Below are 17,807 nucleotides of genomic sequence, written 5' to 3' on the forward strand. Positions count from 1 at the left end.
CTGTACTTCGTTCATTTCTAAATCCTGAGAAATACATTCACCATGCACTGGCAGCCTGATTTCCTCTGTATGCTAGAAAACAAAGACATTTCCACAATAGGCTAATTCAGAATTTGGCACTTTAGACGGATTTGGGGAAGTTATCCGGTATGAGTAATTGTTAACCAACTCACTTCAAGAATTACTCTTTGAATGACATCAGACACAACTAAATGAATATATTACGCTAGCATCACTTACATGGTGAAAAGCACCACATAAGTTCCTTAACTCACTTTAAATACCAAAATACAGCATTCAAGTCAAAATGCACTGTAGAGCAAAGCTGGTCAAAGCAAACATTGTGGTGAAAATGACATTTCTGAAAATCAAATTCTTACCATAAAATTCAATCTGCTTTTTGGTATTCTATTTCCCTGACTGAAATAGAAGAGGAAGTACTAACAGGTTATTCCAAAGGATAATTCAATTATTTTGGAAGAAACGAATGACCTATTTTTTAAAAAAATAAAATTAGTCTTTCTCTAGAAAAATTATACCACTATTAACATGGAATAATTTAGCAAGTAAAATTCTATTTTACTAGTACACCACATTAAAATGCAATTTTCAGACTAATATATTTACAGAGAATATTTTGAGACTGCCAGTTGCTCTCCCCTGGTGGCTGGAACTTATCCTCCGTAATTACCCTGAGCACATTCTCAGGACAGAATGCTCAATGATTCGAGAAATAACTGATTTTTTTTCCTAAAGAAAACATTGCAATATACCAGTTACATCCTTTAAAAGTATGTTATCACTCTATAGAGCATGTAAAAATTTTCTTTGTTTAAAAAATGCAAAGTAGCTACAATTACAACCAAACACAGGTAGCACTTCTGACATCTTTTTCACACTGCTTGGTCCTTAGACCTCTCTGTGTTCCTGGGGAATTCCCAATGTTACAGTCTAGTAGCTCTTGTGTTTTAAGAAAATATTCAGGGTGTGTGTACATATGTGTGTCTGTGCATGTGTATTCACATATACTGAGTGGCCTTCTCCTTTGCAAATTCTGGTCCCATAAACTTCATCTAGTACAACTCTAGCTGCATGCTCTCAAACAACCTTAGTGTGCCTCACCTTCCCCATCTGTATTAGGGGATTATAACAGTATCTACCTCTTAGAAGTACAGCATCAAATGAGATAATCCATGCAGTGCATTCATCACAGTGACAGTCGCCTTACAGGGAGGGCTCATTAAACATTGACCCTTATAATTCCTATAGGATCCCATAGGATTTCTACATGGAAAGGAGGTAACTTGGTTAGGGTTACCACACTGATCAAATCAAACCCAGAATCAAATCCCAACTGATACATTTCCCAAGCCTATCAAACTGTAATATGAAGTATCAAACACAGAGGGACTGTCATCTGTATTTTCTGAAGATAATAAAAGGTAGGAGAGATAGGCAAGAATAAAAACCCAAAGCATGTAGTTGAATAAAAAGCATTTTAAACCTACAAAAGGTTGAGCATCGCTAATCCAAAAATCTGAAATCCAAAATGCTCCAAAATATGAAACAAAATATGAAAAGTGGCTAAATATCTTGATTACTTGCTCTATATAGCAAGCACTTTCACATGTTATCACAGTAAACCCTTCCCACAGCATGGCCAGGTAAGTATCACTGAAGATATTTTATAAATGGGAAAAGCACATGTGGTTCAGGGAGAAAAAGCTGTTCGCCTCAGGGTACCCACCAATATCCATCTATCCCAGAGTAAGGCCTGAATTTAAACCCACATCTATACAGATAAAGCCTATGCTCTCTTTAGAACAACATAGGCAAAAAAAAAAAAAAAGTTAGGCCAGCTAGTCACTTGTCACTTGGCTTTGAGAACACGCTCAGCAAGGTAAATGGGAAAGGTGCCACAGTTTTTGAGAACACACCAATGAAGTTCATTTTTACCAAATTATCTCCAAAGTGCAAGTCAGTAATATACACGGCCAAAAATATGCCCCACATAGATCATACCCAATTCACTATTTGAAACCTGTCTGGATAAGTAGCTTGGTGTCAAGTTCAGGTGAGTGGCATCCATACCCTCCCAGCTCCTGGGGTCTGTGCCTTTCCCACCCCTCAGAGCTTCAGACCCAGCAGCAGATTGCACTGAGGTTAGAACATGCCCCCAGGAGCTTCAGTCTAGTGTGAATTAATTTCTCCTTGGAATTTTAACTATTTTTAAGTGTATAGCTCTGCAGCATTAAGTACATTCACATTGTTGTACAGTGACCACCACCATTCATTTTCAAAACTTTTCGTCTTCCCCAACTAAAATTCTGTACACATTAAACAGTAACTCTCCATTCCTCCCTCCCCACAACCTCTGGCAACTGCCATTCTACTGTCTGTCTCTATAAATTTACTGTAGGCAATGCATACAAGTAGAATCGTACAATATTTTTCCTTTTGTGACTGGCTAATTTCACTTAGCATATGCCAGTTCTCTTTTGTTCCCAGTTAGTCTCCTTAAAGAAACACCCCTGAAATGCACATCCTTTACAGGAAACAAAAATGAACACACAAGAATTATTTTTTCCCTTTTACTCATTGCTAACAGGATATAAAAACACTAGGAATGTTCGGGAAGGAGGAAGAAAGATAACGCCAACAAAATCATCCACAGTCCCACCAAGAAACCGTACTATTTTGGTTTCTATTCATGCTCATTTAATCTTTGGCTTTACGCAAACAAATTTTTTACAACTGCATCACATAGAAACATTCACATTGCATTCCTTAACTTAACCATTTATCAAAATGATGTATCTCCGAGCATTTCAAAAATTAACTTTCAAGGTCAATACGAAGGTAAAATAAATGTGCTTTAATGAAAATCTGTACCCATAAGCTCCCCTGTTGTAGAAATAAGTTTAAACTACCTGAAGTTTCGCTGACATAAAGAAATTGTTCTTGACAACGTGGCACTGTATTGTTAATAACTGGGGCTGCAGAAAGTAGGCAAATGTTCAAACCTTCACAAATGTTCATATAAAAATGATTTAAATGTTAAGCAAAATTGTATATATACTCCAAATGTGGCAGTCTATCTCATTATTATTTCTCTCATAGGAAAACAGCACAACAGGATCTAATGAAAATCCTGTTTTCTTTACAGGAAATAAAGATAATGCCACAAATCAACATTCTCCTCAGTTTTTTTTTAAATAGGCTTTTCTTGCAATCCACGTTTTCAGAACTAAGAGGAAGAAAAGATAAAAATTCAATAAAACACCTCATTTTATTTTTGTTTCTTATTTCTACTTGCAGCTTGTAAAAAAAAAAGATATATATATATATATACACACACACACATAACAGCAGGATCTAGTACTAGTAAAGAAAAATGATTTAAACTGAAATAAAATTCAAGTCAGCAGGAGATGACTTTGATCATGAAACAGTGATACATAAACTGATGGAATACAGAACTTCCTTCATTTATCTTAGTAGAAATAATCTCACATCTTGGGAAAAGAGACATTTTTAGAAAATGACACTGATCTGATTGCCAAGTCTCATGAATAAGAACAGTGAGTGTTAATTTTGTTTCACCCTGTTCACATATTTTCTGCTCAAATCATTGGAATACATTTTATTTGAATGCAGGAGATTTCCCCCCTGAATTCTGGGACATGGAGACCCTGTCCACAGTAATAGTACCCAACATATTCAGTGTTCATACTTCCTATCTCATTTAGGCAGAGCAGAAATGCCACGAATACAGAGTACATTAACAAGGGGGCCCCAAAGTCTAAGTTCCCAGAACCAGAAGGAACCTCCAGGAGCTGTAAGCCCCAATTCTCGCTAGTACTCCAGGCCTGGTTCCCTGCCTGTATGAACCGTTTCCTGGGCTGTCTCCCTTTATGTCTCCAGCTCCATCAATCCTCTCCTTAGTCAAACCCCACTGCATCTTTCTGGAAACTGCTCCAAGCGTAAGAAATCAGCAGCCCAGGATGGATACCTCCTCACATCCCTGACAACTGAGCCAAACACTCTTTTACTCTATACTGTTTTATCTTAACAAATATGCTTTTCAAAAAGACCCATCCTGGACTCTCTCAAATGAAAATTTTCAGTGAGCCTGCCCCACCTTGTCCACTTCCCCACTTGCTGTGCCAAGCAAGAACCATAAAGATATCAGAGAATAATGTTTAAGCTACTTCCTGAAGGAGTACTGAAAGGTGGTAAAGAACAGATAAAAGGGATGGTCGTGGGCAATGGGAACAGGGTATAAAAGCCGAAAGGCCAGATAAAACCTGACATGTTGTATTGTAAGAACGAGATGTAGAGCAGATCATGAAATATGTTTGGTGCCTCATCAAAAAGCTTAGACTTCATCCTGAGGGTGGCAAGGAGCCCCTGAAGAGTTGGGATGACATGCCCAGACCTGCAGAAGATTTCAGAAGATCACCCTGGAGGCAGTGTACAGTAGAAACAGAAAGAGACCAGGGAAAAGGCAAGTGCAGCCTCCAAAATGAGAAGCAACCGAGGTGGGAGGGAAGGTGGAGGCACACATTCAGAAACAGCAGGCTCCGCGCAGGAGTTAAGAGTCAGGGTGCCTTAAGGAACCGTAAGATGGAGATCCAGGTGCACTGTGGAATAGACTTAGCATCCCTTCTCCAGGAAGCTTTGCCCCACACACTCCCCACACCCAACCAGGATAAGTGCTCCTCTGGGAAGCACTGAGTATTTCTTCCAGTAATACACATCACATAGTACCGTCATTCATTCTTTAGCTGTCAGCCTTTCTCTATAGACCCAGAGCTCTGAGCAGGCAGAGGCAGTGGCCATCCTGGTCAATGTCCACGTGTGGCATCTGGAACAGTGCCCAGCCCTTGGGAAGCCAAACTGAGTGAACAGAGCTGGATAAGCCAGGAGGCCACTGCTCTCATTCAGGGGAGAGATGACTGTGTCGTGGGAAAGGAATTCAAAAGATATAACAACCGAGCTTCTTAATTTCTCTCTAGTCTGTTGATACCATTCAAAACACTGAATGAGATGCTTTCCAAGTCAATTATGTTATGAAAATTCATCAGTAAATCTGATCTGTTGAGGGATGTCCACAAAAGCTCACGTTCCTGTGGAAAGTCAGAAAGGATCATGGTTTGAGCCCTTTTACAAGCAAAAATAAGGCATAATTCTAGGCCACAGAGAAACTGCCACCTCATTGGGATAACAAGTTTGCCTTCTTTTGTTTTCGGAATAATTCTGCAAAGACTCAAAGCAGAGGATGGAAACATTTCAAATCCTGCTGACATAGTCTGCATCTTTGCTTTGATTTTTAGATATGATTCCAAGTAGGCAGATAATGTTGTGACCCAATTACAGGGTATTTTGGAAGTAGTAGGCACCCAACTTGGGAGTGGAGCTGGTGGGTGTAAAGGGAAGAGTTACTAAGCAAGCACTACCACCTGCCTCTCAATCCTTCACGGGATTTTACAGAGAAGGGAGCTATGACAATCAGGAAGTAATGCAACATCTCCCCTGACCCGCTTCCCATTTTCTCACCATTCCCAAAATAGACAGAGCTAAGGAAAATCATAAATATAATTCTCAGCCCTCTAGGGAAAGGCTCATTAAGGACATAAATTTGGGTCCCTGGGAAAAAAAGGATGAAAGGCAAAGCCATTAAAAACCTTAGAATCAAAAGATGGAGACAATGGGAAATAAAGCCAATGGACAAAAAGGAACTAGAAAAACAAAAACAAAGGCCATTTCCTACATCAAAGCATACTTAAAACTTAAGCTCTTTAGAGTCAAAAGGTAAAGTTTTTGTTTAAAAATAAAAAATAGTGATTAAGGTCTTATTTCACATCAAGTATTGTTGTAGGCCCTTATCATACATTCACTCTTAAAATCTTCATAGCAATCATATTATATAAGCACAATTAGTATTCCTATTTGCAGATGAGCAAACTGAGCACTGTGTAATTCTGTTGTCAAAGTATAATTCTGTTGCCCTTTGTCTATAGCTATTAAACTGCAGAGCAGTACTGGGACTTCACCACTAAACCCCTGCTGCCTCCTTCTAGGGCTATCCTTGCACATGTCGTAGGATGTTTAGTAGCATTCTTAGCCCCTTCCTACTAGATGCCAGTAGTTATCCCTCCACAGTCACAATGACCAAAATGTCACTGCCAAATGTTCCCCGGTGAGCAAAACTGCCCTGCTTAAGAACTACTGCCACAGAGATTTGAAAGGCCAAATCCCAAGTTCCCTTACAAAAGGAGTAGCAAATCCTGGGTGGTGGGTAGGAACAAAATTGAGTTAAGGGAAGATGACAAAGGAAGCAGCTGAAGGGTTTGCTGTAGTGGGAATTTTATACGAGGAGTCACTCACCACAGCTCTTGCCACTCTCGCAGGGTTAGCACAGCCTTCCTCTCCCTCCACTCCCATCACACGCGTGCCTCTCCTGCAGCACCCTATAACCAATGTTCTGGTACATTCCACTCTGTCCTCCTGAACTTAGCACAGTGCCTGGCACAAAGTATGTACTCAATAAGCATTTGCTGAACAAAGGAAGGAACAAATGAAGCCAAGGTTTCTGGGTGGGTGTCACCAAATGAATGTCTCTTCACTATTGTCCTAGAAAAGGTATAAACAGACCTTGATTCTTAGAGAGGACAAGAGGTTCTGATCAGATAATTTGAAGAATCTGAGTCTGAATCAAGGCTCCCCAAGGTGTCTCTACACCCAAATCATGCCTCAGCTGTGTTCAAAATTTGCAGTGTGGTATACAATCATTTCCTGAAGTGTCAAGAAAATTTTAACGGTATTCGTTCCCCCAGGAATGAACCAACTCAAGAAATCTAACTCATGCTAAGGAAATATTGATTTATTCACTTCCACCGACAAACAGTACCACCTAGCAAATTGGTAAACTCAATGTGGCAGGTCGACTGACTCTCTTGCCCAGGACAAAAGTCTACCTGAGAAACTGAATGAAGATCAGAAGGTAAGAACAGAGCCAGCACCAAAAAGCAAGCAGGATGCTGCCAGGGAGAGGCACCATGCCTGTAATCCTAGCACTTTGGGAGGCTGAGGCAAGCAGATCACTTGAGGTCAGGAGTCCAAGACCTGCCTGGTCAACATGGTGAAACCCCAGCCTCTACTAAAAATACAAAAATTAGCCGGATTTGGTGGCAGGCACCTGTAGTTCCAGCTACTTGGGAGGCTGAGGCAGGAAAATTGCTTGAACCTGGGAGGTGGAGGTTGCAGTGAGCCGAGATTAAGCCACTGCATTCCAGCCTGGGCGATCAAGTGAGACTCCATCTCAAAAAAAAAAAAAAAAAAAAAGAAATAATTTGTTGTTGTTGTTTTGACACTCCTTTAACCCACAATAGCAACCAAAACTAAAGCTGACTAACAGCAATTCCATGAGCAAATCATTCTGAAGTTTCCTCTAGCAATTCAAGGCTCACCCTGGAGGGCATGATACTGTAGAGGTCCGGGCCAAGCTGGCTATTACACAATTCTAGGTTCTATGGCTTTGACCCATCATGATTTCCTAGAATCACTAACTAAGAATTGCTAAAGAGTGTTGTTTTGCCAGAAAGAGGCCTGCATGCAAAGAATCAAATGTCAAGATACATCTCCAGGTTCGCCGGCTGAAATTCACATTTCAATCACTTGCCCATTCTGCTCCCTTACACCCTCATCTTTCGTCTTGGCACTTTCCTTGTCATTCTCAAGCTATAATTCAAAAATAGTCACTGGTTCCTAGGGCACTTTCAAAATTAGCTCATTCACAGTTCCTAGGACCTTGGGTGACTCTATATTCCTAGAAAGCCCAGGGGCCCCATCAGCTGGCCCACAAGCTCCACATGTTGGCCTGGCCTCCATGACTCAACTCAATCCCAAGGGCAGGCCTCTCCGCATCTCAGACCCAGATTCCCAGACTTACCAATTTCATGGACCATTAAGCAGCCAGATAAAAATATTCCCATCAAATCATAAAAGAATCTTACCCAAAAATGAGAAGGACATAATATCAGAGAAAAGGACACATCTTCTCATTTGAACGATTATGACATATTCACTACATCATTATCATCACTGTGATAAGAACAGTGAAAAACACTAACCAACAATAAACGACCTGTGGGCCTAACATTATGCTCTGCATATAGGAGATACTCAGTTACTCTTAAATTGTGTGGAAACGGAGCTCTGTCCTACACAGGGACACATCTCATACCCCCAGTAATGCTAGGCCTTCCTTCTTCAACAATGGCATTTCCCTTTACCCTCTGGAATTCTGCAAAGTATCCCCAGTCTATCTCACCCTCTTAAACACATGCTCTTCCTTCTAGCTCGATTCCAATATTCTGCATTATTTTTTTTTTGAGACAGAGTCTCGCCCTTTCACCCAGGCTGGAGTACAGTGGCGCGGTCTTAGCTCACAGCAACCTTCACCTCCTGGGTTCGAGAGATTCTCCCGCCTCAACCTCCTGAGTAGTTGAAATTACAGGTGCGTGCCACCATACCCAGCTAATTTTTCTATTTTTAGTAGAGACGGGGTTTCACCATGTTGGCCAGGCTGGTCTCAAACTCCCGACCTCAAGTGCGCCACCTGCCTCGGCCTCCCAAAGTGCTAGGATTACAGGCATGAGCCACTGCTCCCAGCCTCTGCATTCTTTTTCATCAACTTAAAAAAAAAACAACACTCTTCCTCCCACTCTAGGCATTCCTGAAGCATACTTGCCAATGAGTTACACTTCGAGAACTTCAGTTATTACCTAGCAAACAAAGTTTGCAAGATTTCCACAAGAGGAAAAGAGAGGGTAGAACTGGTAAACTTTGTTTATAACCACTGTCAAGTCATTAACCAACAACAAAGAAAAGCTTTAACCCATCCTTTTCCATACCATTCGTTTCTTTCCATGTTCTCTTCCCATTTTTGTCCATGTGAATCTGTACATTTTATATACCAATAAATTATATATTGGGATTTTTCTGATTATAAAAGAAATATATGTCCATTACAGAAAACAAGATAAGATTCAAACACTATGGAAATAGATTAAATAGAAAGGGAACGTCTCCTGTAACTCTACACACAAAGAGCTCTAATACCTTTAAACTGATCAAGCTTCTTACTTCTTGCCCAGTTGTGTGACTTGACCTTCCACCTTCTATGCCCTTCCTCTCTCCCAGCTCTCATCTAACGTCTGGAGTCAATGCCCCACTCCTAACAGGGGTCCACGAACCCTGGAGCTTGGTTATGATTAGAGGAACTAGAGTCACTGTCCCTTTATTAAAAATTATTTAAATGGAATAACTTCTCACTGCCTCACTTAAAGGTTAATGATGCTGAGTTTTGTGAGCCTCTTGAAAGCAAAGTGCACTAAAAACACCAAATGGGATTGGTTTCCTTTGCTCTCTGCCCCATCGCAGCTTGCCAAGAAAAAAGAAAAAAAAAAGCTTATGACCCTGCTAATGACACTGAGTAGACACATTTCACCAGCCACCCCTCCTGCTACTGCAGCACCCAACCACAGGCATCTGTCGAACACAGTGACAGGGCTAACATTAAATGAGAAAGAAGATCGTATTCCAGAGACCAAGGGCTGCATTTCTCATCAAGGGGAGAAGACAAAGGCTGGGACACAGGAAAGGCTTGCCAAAATTTCACAAGGGTGGGCCTGGGAAGCAAAGCACAGGACCCCCTGCCCTGCGGCCTAGGTAGAGGCTTCTTTCTCAGACTACCTGTGTGCCCAAGAGCAGGAAGTCTCCCCTCAGAAAATGCTATGAAGTAGTTTCAAATGTCGAATACACTTTACCCAAATCTAATCATTACCTTATCTCCTAACTAGACTGGCAGGGCCATAAAAAGTTAATTTTATAACAACCATTTTATAACAAATGAAAACTACAAGGGAAGTAGGAATTGGGCAAAAAAAGAAGGGCATGTGACAAACCAGACAGGGAAACACAAAATCATCTCCAACTAATGCTGTAAAGCAGCAGTCCCCAGACTGCGTTCATGGAAGACAATTTTTCCAAGGATGGGGTGGGGGATTAGGATGAAACTGTTCCAACTCAGATCAACAGGCAGTAGATTCTCATAGGAAGTGCACAGCCAAGATCCCACACATGTGCAGTTCACAACAGGGTTCACAGTCCTGTGAGAATCTAATGTCGCCACTGATCTGACAGGAGGTGGAGCTCACGTGGTAAAGCTCACTCGCCCACCGCTCATCTCCTGCTCTATGGCCCGGCTCCTAACAGGCCACTGACCAGTTCAGGTCCGAAGCAGGGGGTTGGGGACCCCTGCTCCAAATGAAGACCTCCCTCCTCCAATGGTTGCATCGCAGATCTCTAGACTGGGACAAGAAGGGCCCGACAGACAACTAGAGGGTGACTGCAGCTCTCTCATTTTACAGATGGGAAAACAGGCCCAGAAACATAACTGACTTTTTCCAGGTAACACAGTGAATTAAAGTAAGGGACAAGCCAGCCCCAAAGGCAAGTCTTTGGGTCCCTGGTTAGTGGTCTTTCCTCCAAATCCCCCCAGACCTTTTATTATGGAGACTCTGTCACTCTGCCTCTGACAAACCATTTCAGCTGAGAGAAATGCCATCAACACATATCAGCATGCAGAATATGCACTAATAACACATTAAAATCAAAACGGCTAATCTGGGTTTATCTTTCTGACATCTAATTTCATTTGTTGGTAGTGCAACATTGTTGAAAATAAATGAACACAAAACAGTTTTAAAATCTGGATAGAAGCTTCCTGAAAACATTCAAATCATTCTGAAGATACGCAGTTCCAATCAAATTTAATTCGAAATAACAAATCAAAGATGTTTTAAAAGAAAATGCTTACTGAATAATAATGGAATCAATTAAAGATATTTTCATATAAGATAAAAGCTTAAAGCTCTATTGCTGTGCAATCATGAGTGTCCGCCTTTTCAGAGGGATTTTCTTAGACAGCTGACATTTATGCATAGATGCTTCCAGCATAAGATGATATATACAAAACCTTAATAGGATAATAGGACACATAAAAAGCACTGAACAGGCCGGGTGCAATGGCTCACGCCTGTAATCCCAGCACTTTGGCAGACCAAGGCAGGTGGATCTCCTGAGGTCAGGAGTTGGAGACCAGCCTGGCCAACATGGTGAAACCCCATCTCTACTACAATTACAAAAAATTAGCCAGGCGTGGTGGCGGGCGCATGGAATCCCAGCTACTCAGGAGGCTGAGGCAGGAGAATTACTTGAACCTGGGAAGCAGAGGTTGCAGTGAGCCAAGATTGCGCCACTGCACTCCACCCTGGGTGACAGACTGAAACTCCGTCTTAAAAATAATAATAATAATAATAATAGGCACTGAACAAATGCTGGTTTCCTTAACCCCATATAGGAAAATAAGTATTCCCCACATAACCAGTAATAACTTATTACAATATTTTCCTAAAAGTCTGTCCCACCTAACCCCCTCCCCCACCCTCAGAAAACTTAAGGTGTTATATCACAAGGGCATTGTCTAGTTTTGTTTTGTTATTTATTTATTTATTTTGAGACAGAGTCTCACCCTTTTGCCCAGGATGGAGTGCAGTGGCGCGATCTTGGCTCACTGCAACCTCCACCTCCCAGGTTCAAGTGATTCTCCTGCCTCAGCTTCCCCAGTAGCTGGGATTACAGGCGCGAGCCACCACACCCGGCTAATTTTTGTATTTTTTCAGAGACGGGGGTTTTACCTCTTGGCCAGGCTGGTCTCAAACTACTGACCTCAAGTGATCCACCCGCCTCGGCCTCCCAAAGTGCTGTGATTAGAGGCGTTAGCCACTGCACCCGGCCAGGTATTGTCCATTCTTAAAGTGAAATTGAAAAAGGTACAGAGACATGACATTCCATTTTTCTTTTTTTTTCTTTCTTTCAACTTTTAAGTTCCGGGTACATATGCAGGATGTGCAGATTTGTTACACAGGTAAACATGTGCTATGGTGGTTTGCTGCACAGATCAACCCATCACCTAGGTATTAAACCTAGCATCTATTAGCTATTCTTCCTGATGCTCTCCCTTCCATTTTTCTTAAAAGATAAATTTAGATATCCAGTAATCAGGATAGTCCACACCCATCACTATTCTAATATTATGGCAAGGCTTTCAGTATTCATTACTGTGGTAACATAAAAATAAAAGAATTCAATGTTCATATGCTGTTGTTTCTCTGGTGGCAGGAAAAGAAAACAGTCATCAAAAGGTTGAAACATGACAAAAAGAGTAGCAGTTTAAAAATATTTTATGTTTGTACATGAGGATTCTTACAATATATACAATGATCTTTTCCCAAGTAATTTTGGAGTCAGTATTCATATTACTCCAGTTAAGTGTAAACGCCAGTATTTTACTCTTTAATAATCAAGCTTTCTGTTTTTCAGAGACAGGGTCTCACTCTGTTGCCCAGGCTGGAGTGCAGTGGTGTGATCATAGCTCCCTACAGCCTCAAACTCCTAGGCTCAAGCAATCCTCCCAACTCACCATCAAACTTTTCAATTACCACTTTATAAAAATTTCAGAAAGCCGGTTCACACTGGCTCCTTGAAGTTGAATTTATTCAGTTAAAAGTATCCATTTGAAGAGGGAATAAAAGTATAGGACCTAAACACCTTCCGTGGAAAGGATGTCAACTTTAGAGTCCTCTCTCAAAAGCTCTCAGCAAATATCTAGAGACATGGTTACATCCAGTTTATGAAGACTGTGGGTGACTTCGGGGTCATACAGTACATGGACAATGGAAGAACAGCAACTGAAATCTTGCACCTGTACCCCACCACCTTCCATCCCAAGATCAGCCCACTGTACTCTACTGCCACCTGTGTTCTCTCAGCATTTCCCCAGCCTGGAGGTTTCCCCATCCTCGCCACAAATATCATCCTTTATGAACGATGCCATTTCTAGGATGTTGCAAGTTATGATAAACAACTGTTGAACAAATACTGCTTACAAGCTACAAGTTGAAAACGAGAAGCTTGCTAAGTTCATGAAGAAATCCCCTTTCAAGGACTCCATCTGTTCCTAAACGGCCAGCCACACAAATTCTAATACTCTGCATTATTATGGCCATTTGGGGACAAGATTTGAAATCTGAAACCACGACAAGAAAAAAAAAAAAAGAAACAAGCAAGATTTAATAAACTCCAGAAACAACAGATCAAGCTGCCACTGTGTATGTTTTTTAAATCGGTGAAATATTAAAACAAATGATACACCCATGCCAACCTCACAAAGTTTCCTCATTTCTTGGAATTCAAACAACACCGCTGGCATCATCTTATGATAATCCTTTGGGCATTTCACGTAAGTAATTAGACACAATCTAAAGCCAGTGACTGAGGGACTTAAACAAACTGTCCCCTCCGAGAGCCCTGTTGGAGCTTCCGACACTGACCTTATTCTTTCAATTTCGACCCTCCTCAACTACTCAATCCATCCAAAAACGTCTGTGACAGTCGTGGCTCTAAAACCGCGCAGAACTTGACTACAGAACGGTCGGTGACAACTCCACATGTGATTTATCCAAATTAATTTTTTTTTTGAATTCCAGTCCCGAACCAAATTAATTTTTTTTTTGAATTCCAGTCCCATGCTCCCTCGGCTGTTTGCCCCGCACCCGTGGTCTACACCACTTCACCGACGTGGAGACCACCTTTCATTGTTTCTATGGGTCTCAGAATCCTTCCCTCCCTCCAGCTCTGTTCTCGCCGCACAAATGTCATTTCTAGCGTACCACCCTCCATTCCGCCCGGCGGGCAGCGCAGGGGCTTTCGGGTCCCAGTGGCCAGTTTCCTCGAGTCGGTCCCCTCTGCACAGCCATTTTCTAGTTACACGCTCTCTCTGCCACCGAGGGGGAAAAGGAACTTTTCCCCCCTTTCAAGTCTCAGCGGCTGGCCTCTGAACCCCTCGTGGAGAAGCCAACCCCGGCTCCAACTCCCCGGCAGGAGTGCGCTGCCGCCGGGGAGGGACAGCGGAGCCGCACAGCGGAGGCCGGTGCCAGGACAAGGGGGTGTGCGCTCTTCCCGCAAGCGCCCACCCTCACTTTTCCCCTCCGCAGTCCCCACCCGGGCGCACCGCCTCCAACCCGGTCTCCCCCGCCCCAGGCCCTGCCAAGCCCGGGCTGCTGAGGAAAAGAGGGCGCCGGGAAGCGGGAGGGATGGAAGTCAAGGAGAGTGAGCCCGCAGTCGCCGTGCCACTGGCCCTGCGGCGCGGGCGCAGGGCGCACGGGACTCCGCAGCGGGCGCTCCGCTGCAGATGCCGCGGCAGCTGCTGCAGCTGTGGCTGCGGCTGAGCGGGCGGCAGTGGCCGCGCAGCCCCGGGGCCAGGAGCAGAGGAGCAGCCGCCGGAGGAACCCACAGCCACTCGCCGCACGCTGCTGACGCTGCCCGGGTGTTTCCCCAGCACTCTCGTGCTGCCCCGGAATCCGGGGCAAAGGCCAGGAAGAAAGCGGGGCTCACCAGTGGTGCGCGCGGCGCTCGCCTCAGCTCCGGCGCCCAGCGGCTCTGCTCCAGCCTCGCCCTCTCCGGAGCGCCCAGATCAGCTGCGGTCGCAGCGCACTAGCTTCCTACTTGAGATCAGAACGGGCTCGGGCGACTGAGCATGCTCAGTGCCGCTCCGCGAGTCCAGCGCAGGGAGCTGCGCTGACGAGATTCCACTTCTCCAGGCTTTGGCAGCGGCTGCGCGAGCGAAGGCTAGAGGGACCCGGCGGGGCGGGAGACAAATGGGAGAAAGGCGGGGCCGGGGGGGGGGCGGGGGCCGGGCGGAAGGGGGCGGGCCGCGCTCCCAGGGCGACCCCTGCAGGTGGAGGCGGCGGGGCCTTCGGGAGGCAAGCTCCCCAATCGCCTGGGAACACGCAGGGAGGCAAGAGGTGCCCCAGTAAGACCCAAAGGCAGGACGTGCGGTGCAGCCCGGGTATCCCCTCCATGTGGCTGGTGTCTGTCTGCACCAAAAGGCAGTTGGGTTACCTTAGCCCTGGCTTTTCTCCCACACGCCAGCATTCCCTTGCAATAGGAAAATGTCCCCACAGAAGAGCTGCCCACACCCACCCAGGCTAACTGCAAGTTGTAGGCGAGACCTTCTCCTTCCTTCTGCCTCCTATCCCCACCCCCAGGCATATTGCCGCACACACACTCTTCTTTGATCTGGAAATCACAAGATGATATCAAGGGAGAAATACAACTGCCGGAGAGGAAAAGCAGGTTTTCATTTCCACTGCCAATAATATTATCTATAACTCTAATTGTAAGCGTGCAAGCAAAGCCCTGATGAGAGTCGAGTCTCAGTAAGTGGTAAACCGTGCTCTGCCCTAGACACTGTGAATGACATCCCCAAAGTATCCTTAGGATTGCTCTTCACCAGGGCAGCCGTTGTCAAACTGGAGCCTGGATCAGAATCGCCTGGAGGGTTTGCTGAAGTACAAATCCCTGAGTCCCAATCTGTGTCTCTGAATGGGGAGATATGTGGTGGGGCCCCAGCATCTGCGTATCTAACAAGTTCCCATGAGATGCTGATGCTGCTGGTATGAGGACTATACACTTTGAGAACCCTACCCATACACAAACACACACAGTCCTACCGAGGATCTCGAATTAAAAACTCACATGATTTTTCCTATGAGGACTCTATGCAGTGGGGGTGGGCATTACTTTATTCTTTCCTACATGAATTTATTGAGGATCCACGAGGTCTTGTACTAGACCTGAGGATATAGGTGAATTTAAAAGCCTAAGCCCCTGCCTTCATGGAATTTATAGTCGGGCCGGGTGACAGACACCTATCAAATAATCACTCAGAACGGTCGTTTCAAACAGGCAGAGTGCTGGGAGGGAAATGCACAAGGTGCGAATAGCGTATAGCGGGATCCTCATGCAGACTCAGTGAGGTTGTTACGAAGGGATGGGAGGGGGGCTGCCTTGTGGAAGGTGGTTTCTGATTTTGCACTCCAATAACCCCTCCAATTAACAATTAGTTCCCTCCGACCGAGCTGGAGGCCAACAATCATGTCCCTCCTTCCTAGAACATAAAAACAATACTGTCACAGAGAAATCCCCATAAATTCATGAACGTGTTCACTCTTGGGACTGAGTCTCTGCACCCCAAGATCCACGTAACACGCCCGTGGACCAAGGACAGGCGAGGGCCACAGTGGCCCTCTTGGGGAAAATACAGGCTCTGTGAACTGGAAAGCCTTGTGGTTCTTAGTCTGTGATCTTCAAGGCCAAAGAGGCGAGGAAACCAGCCCAAGACCACCACTCCTGTCAGGAGCGGAGATCTACCGGCCTCCAACCTTGTAGGCGGGTCCTCTTTCCAAGGCACTCTATTCCCGGACCTCACAGCTCCCCTTGGATCCCCGGAACCCAGCCTGGCCACCCTGCTCTCTCTCAGGGGTCCAGGGTAGGTGAGCGGCGCCTGCCCCTCCCAGCTCAGTCTCTTCCCGACCCAGAGGAAAACCCGCGGTGGAGTCCGCGGCGGTGGGGTGGGGCGGCGCGCGCAGGCGCAGAGGCCGCCAGGTTGGGCCGAGGAGGCGCCCTGCTCCACACCTGATGCAATCAGCCTTCCGGAAAAGGGCACGGCCGCAGCGCTCACCCAGGAAACACTTCCGCGCCCTCCTCCGGCCGCTGCGCCCCCGGGGACGTGTTCCCAAACTGCCCCGGCCCGACTTCGCCACGGGTGGTGTTCTGCGTCCCACCGGGGATCCGCTGGAGGAGTTGGGAAGTCACCGCCTGGGCACACAAAATCCCTGAAATACCCTGACAGTGACGTCGAAACGGCCATCGAGCGTTCCGCAGCTGCAGGAGGAAATTCCCTTAATTATGAATTTACAGAGGGGACTGATCGGGGCTGGCGGGAAGGCTTTGACCCTTCCGTTGTTTCCTTCCTTCGTCCTTCTCCCAACACATTGTCTCTCTCATTGAAAGGAACGTTTATTGTAACAGCAGTTTTAAGGCAGTATGGAGAGGACTCCCCATGCCCTCTGTCTTGCTAAATATGTAACAGCACTTTAGCTTTGCTACATAAAGCTTTCTCACTGCGCACTCCTTTTATAAATAAGTAATTGGTTTCTCCATACCTCATCATTTAAGTTTACAAAGAAAATCATTTCTCGTTTCACCACTTTATGCAATTTTTATATATATTGTGAGTGGGTTTTTTCTTCATGCTGACTCATTAATTGTTTTCCAAGGAAATGAAATATCCAGGAATATTCCAAGAGCATGTTTTTTAAAGCATGGAAGTAAACGCTGTGAACAGTACATAAAAATGACCTCTCAAGTCCCTTAAGGCCGAAAGTCTTTCTAGAGAGTTGGGGGAAGGAGGCAGATCCAAGGAATTTTATTTGGAAGGATACTTCAGAGACCATTCTAGAATCAAATCAAGATCAACTCTTAGACTTTACAGATGACATTTACCTCTCTGTGGCCCAGAGAAATAAATGACTTCTTTACTTAGACAAACCAAAGGCAGAACTGTCACTTGAAGCCAGATTTCTCAAAATTCCAATCTAATGGGAAAAAAATGTTTTTTTGCACAAACACCGTAGGGAGTGCAATACTATATTACAATGCAGTTTTACAATCCAAAGATTACAAAATACAAAATTGGTGACAACAAAAGGGATCCTATTACTTGTTCCTACCTGTGACGTCATTAGTCTTTAGTCCGTGATCAACAAATATCCAGCCACTTCTAAGTGGCACTGAATAGCCAAAGTCTAGGCATTAAATATTTCAATTAAACAGGT

At 44.5% G+C, this 17,807-nt stretch overlaps 1 protein-coding gene across 46 annotated transcripts in view; it reads right to left on the reverse strand.

Annotated features, from left to right (window-relative positions):
• Window positions 1–14,661, reverse strand: part of APBB2 (amyloid beta precursor protein binding family B member 2) — a 409,320-nt gene extending 394,659 nt beyond the window's left edge. For all 46 annotated transcript variants that reach the window (XM_074039650.1, XM_065544921.1, XM_065544916.1 and 43 more), the window contains exon 1: window positions 14,524–14,661. The gene's annotated coding sequence lies outside the window, so the exon portion shown is untranslated. The remainder of the gene's footprint in view (window positions 1–14,523) is intronic.
• Between the last annotated feature and the right edge of the window lie 3,146 nt (window positions 14,662–17,807).

The sequence above is a fragment of the Macaca fascicularis genome, chromosome 5 (assembly GCF_037993035.2).
Source record: "Macaca fascicularis isolate 582-1 chromosome 5, T2T-MFA8v1.1".
NCBI lineage: Eukaryota > Metazoa > Chordata > Mammalia > Primates > Cercopithecidae > Macaca > Macaca fascicularis.